Below are 5,155 nucleotides of genomic sequence, written 5' to 3'. Positions count from 1 at the left end.
TGGGATCTCCCTGAAATGAACAAGACCTTCAACCTGCCCTGGAAGATTACACAGACATGTTGACAATAATAACAATGATAAGATTACTGTAATAATAACATCACTTCCAAGGCTTACCTAGGGCTCTTCTCAGCACTGAGGAGCATTTCTGAACCCAGACACGCCACTGGATCAACTCTGAAGGGAGAAGCTTGGGGAGTCTCCTGTGAAGACGATGCATTTAGAGCTTCTGTCTGTCTCTGGTGACGCTTCTCTAAGGTACAGGGCCAGCTAAAATATAGCATCTATCTATCTATCTATCTATCGCATATAGCTATATATCTAAGATATAGCATATAGGTATATGGATTCATTTCCAACTTTCACCCAGCCAAAGTCTTGGATCCTACATGAAGAGCATCAAGCAAAAATGACCTTTTTTTTAAGGCATTTTTATCACCTTCAGGGGGGAAGGGTACTCCCATTGCATTGGGTACATATTTCTAAACTAAGACAGATTACATTGCCTAATATTTATCTGTTTTCTTGTTAGTCTCTTTGACTAGCTTGGGAAGCTCTCCAGGCTAAGGACTCTGTTTCATTTACTATGACATCTAGAGCTCATACAACAATTCATTGCATTTAATAGGTGATCATTAAAATGTTTATTGACGGAAAGAAGAAAACTGTGGCTCTATTAATTCATTGTTGTTGTTGTTGTTTTTAAGTTTATTTGCAAAAGTTTGTGCTAAGTCCTAAGAGAATGGTCAACACAAAACTGAATAAGACAAACCCTGGCCCTGGTCTTAAACTGGTCAGCACATCCAAATTTCACCTATTATTGGTTTAATTTATAAGGAAAGACTCAGTCTTTGCAACACTGAAATAAATGCTATGTTGGTATGATATATAAGTTCCCACTCTGATTTTATTTATCAATACGTTAAGGTCCCATGTCTCTTAAAAAATAGGCTATAACTCAGAAGTCATCATCAATCAAATTACAAAATTCATATACACTTAAATCTGAGACATTTATTTATTTATCTTTACTCCTTCCTAGAAACCGACTTATGTGTCAGTAAAGGAATACAGAAGTATAAACCCTCAAAAATGAACAGAACAGCAAAGAGGACAACAGTAGACAAGAATGTCAACAAATATGCGCCGTATGAAAACAATTAGAGGAGTGATAACAGTGGAAGCAGAGCAGAAAAGGCTGGATTCTATGTGCCCGGAGAGGCAACCCAGTTGCCAGTTCTGAAACATCCTTCAGAACTCTGGGAAGGCTCAGGAACTGGAGGTGTGGGGCCCACAGAAGGTACAGGCATACGGTTAAGGGTGGATTGAAAGTTGACATAAAGCACAGTTAGCTCCTTAGTTCCATCTATCATCACCACCTCCCACCCCCAGAGACAGGTGATTATTCCCTCAGAAAATTGAACCAGCCAGGCTTAGGACCAGGGACCCAAGGCGCAGAAGACAGAGGAACAGGGGCTGTTAGCAAAAGCCTGATCACCAAACTCTCCCAGCCTCCTCTTCCACCTACCACCCAGAGGGCCACAGGCAGGCTTATAATCCCCAGGAAGATATGTGGAAAATCCTTCTGTGGAGAAGTTAAAGAGCTTTAAGAAAAAGACCCATAGAATTCAGGGGTACCCTAGGAAAAATGTTGGCTTACTGCCCCATCATTCTGTAGTGAAACCCTCAGTCGGTGAGCCTTACACAAGCACACAGAACATTCAGTTGCCGTGTGATTCCCTCACAGCCAAGGATCACAAGATTTAAGGCACAGCCTTCAACGTGAAAGACAGAGTCAAAAGAAGCAAACAAAAAACAAGGAAATCAGAGGGAAGAAAGACAATGCAGGGATTAGAAGAACACTTCAAATAAAGTGTGATGAATCTCCACAGAGAGGTTGAAAAACATATTGCATCTATGAAACAGCACCAATAGGTGCTGTAAAAAGAGAACAATCTTAGAACATGAAAGATTCCCTGGAAATTAAAAATATGAGCCCTGATATTAAAAAAAATATCAATGGAAAGTTTGGGAGATAAAATAGATGAAATCTTCCAGACAGTAAACCAAAAAGATAAAGCAGGCATTTGGAGAGAAACGGTAAGAAAATGTGAGATTAATCCAGAAGGGTCAGTAGCTGATCAATAAGAGTTCCACAAGAGAAAGCAGGAGGATGGAGAAGAAGAAACAAAATATCGAAGAAAGAAGACAATTTCATAGACCTGAGGATATGGCTCTTTAGATTAAAAGGACCACTGAATGCCCAACACAATAAGTGAGAAAAGACCCAACCAAGGCATATCATTTTGAAATTTCACAACTCCAGAGAAAGCACAACGCTCACATAAAAATCCTGGAGGATCAGAATGACATCGGACTTGTAAACAGAAACATTGAAAGCTAGAAGATAATGCTGCAATGCCTTTAAATTCAGAGTGAGAATTATTTTTAACCTAGAATTCAATTCTCAGCCAAACTACCAAACAAATGCAAGGGTAGAATAAAGATATTTTTCAGGCAGGAAAGTTCCCAGTAAATTTACCTCACATGCACCCTTTCCCAGGAAGGGTGTGCCACCAAAATGAGGGCATAAAGCAAGAAAGAGGAAAACATGGGAACAGGGAAGGAGAAGTCCAACCCAAGAAGGAGGTGAAGAGAATCACCAAGATGATGACAGAAGGAAGTCCTGGGATGATCGTGGTATAGTGGCCCAAAAGCAAAACCAGTCAGGTTGGAAAAAAGAAGGGCCTTGGGAAGGAGGTCTTTAGACTCCGATAGATTACCTGTTCTGTACTACCATGTGGAAAGTTTTGGGGAGACTGTTGGAAGTTGTGGCAGAACTTAGGGATAGTTACATACAAAGCCAGGCTGATGGAAAAAACAAGGCGATTATTAACTCCAAGAAAAACAAAAAGTTGTACAAGAAAGGAAAGGTAATTATAGTGTAGTGTTAGCTAAGTAGAGAACATTATTTACACAGTTATAATAATATAAATCCTGAATATTGATTTAACCAAAAAGGGGAAAAAGGGGAAGCAATGTTGTGGGATAGGAGATTTAAGTCCTCCCCAACTGTAACAATCACTAAATAATGATCTAGTAGGACATATATATTACTTAGAAATATGGAGGTAAATACCAGGATAAACTGCGAAAATTAATTAAAAGTAGCTGTCTACAGGAACTGGTGGTGAACGGGGTGGGGCAGGAGAATTATTGTGGGTTTTTTTCTTTACCTTTTAAAGCCTGTTAGTGATATTTGATTCTGAAAATGTATACATTTATTTGGATAAATTTGCAGTTCTTTTTAAAAACATTAAGCTGTTATAACTGATTCTAAGGAGACTTATGATCAACAAATTAGATATACTTCTCCCTTCAAGGGTCATACAATTTAAACACAAATCTGAGAAAAATCATACAGACTATTTTCTTTTTTTTCTTTTTATTTGTGAGGAAGATCAGCCCTGAGCTAAACTAACATCCATGCCAATCCTCCTCTTTTGCTGAGGAAGACCGGCCCTGAGCTAACATCTATTGCCAATCCTCCTCCTTTTTGTTCCCCCAAAGCCCCAGTCGATAGTTGTATGTCATAGCTGCACATCCTTCTAGTTGCTGTATGTGGGACGCGGCCTCAGCACGGCCGGAGAAGTGGTGCGTCGGTGCGCGCCCGGGATCCAAACCCGGGCTGCCAGTAGCGAAGCGTCGATACTTAACCTCTAAGCCACGGGGCCAGCCCCATACAGACCATTTTCTAATCTAACAAAGGCTCGGAGATTTCAAAACTAATCTGAATGCATTTGATCCTTCTTCTCTCCAACCTGTAGAAATCTTAAAAGTATAAAAAAGTTACATGAGTAGATATTCCCATGTTTTTCAAAGCTGTTTAAGCGATTAATTACAAAATCTTTATCACAATAGGAATGAATATTTGTACTGGGTAGTACTCGCTAACCAAAGCAGGAAAACCAACTGGTGATCGGATAATTTGTAGTATCTTTACTTGAGTATAAATTCAGAGAAGGCACCATGGATAGATGGGGTTCGAGCCAAATCTTGAAGTACAATAGATGTGCAATTTGATGGATAGGAGATAGTTTCATCCCTGATTCACAGAGAACAGCTTGGAAAGAAGGAAAGTTGTAGGTCAAATTGAGAGTCAAAACACCCCTGGGTGTTCTCAGAAACCTGCACAGTTTGGGGAAATAAGACACTCAAGAGTCACAGAGAATGTAACCTGCTAATTCATCCCCAAACTGTAATTTCTTCATCACAGCAGAATCCCTAGTAGACTAATAAAGACTTTTCGCCTAAAGTGGCATCGCCTAGACCAAGCATAGCTAGCCTCCTCACAACAATAATAACGTGTTAATGACTTTGATAAGGGAGGATACATATCATTATCACCTCTTAATTACCTTTTGGGCACTGGGAAAGCAGCTGTAGAACACACAAACCAAGGCGCCTGGGGAGGAAGTTTCCCTTAAAGTGGTTTGTGTGATTGTTAATTTTGTATTATTCTGACTCCATTAATTATCTTTTTTTTTTTTTTTGTAAAGGTTACCTGCCTTTAGTTAAGAAGCAAAGTACAGGCTTGTGGTTGATTCAGTTCCAATTACAAGCATGATGTTTACCTATCGGAAGATCATTTCCTTTGGGCTTAAAGATTAACGTTTACATCCTTTGTTGATTTCTCTCCCCATCTTCACATTCACGGGACAAAGGCCTACATGTTTACTTGGCAAACCAAGAACCAGGAGACACTTTGTAGGGCTATGGTTCCTTAAGAAGAAGGCGAGCCCCAGTTTTCATTCACCATGGAACCTAGCATAATGTGCTGTATGTAATAGCCACACAGAAAATATTAATTGAAGAAAATATATATGTTTATTCCAGAGATAATAGAAGTTTCACTATTTTGGTTTGGATACTGGTTTTGAGATCCCTATTAATACACTGTATTTGTATGGACAATCTAGAGCATCTCTGTTCCACACCATAGTCACCAAAACTTCATAAGCAGGAATAGGATCAAAACTTGCTCCAACAGGTCACACACCTTTCCAGGTGAGGGGAGGAATGGCTTTAGTTCTTATTTAGCACGATCACCCTTCAAACTCTCACCCATCCTTTATAGACGTGGGGTGTGGAATCC

Source organism: Ceratotherium simum, chromosome 13 (genome assembly GCF_057802395.1).
Source record: "Ceratotherium simum simum isolate JZ-2026a chromosome 13, ASM5780239v1, whole genome shotgun sequence".
Taxonomy (NCBI): Eukaryota; Metazoa; Chordata; class Mammalia; order Perissodactyla; family Rhinocerotidae; genus Ceratotherium; species Ceratotherium simum.
The sequence above is the reverse complement of the archived record's forward strand: the minus strand, read 5'-3'. Positions refer to the sequence as shown.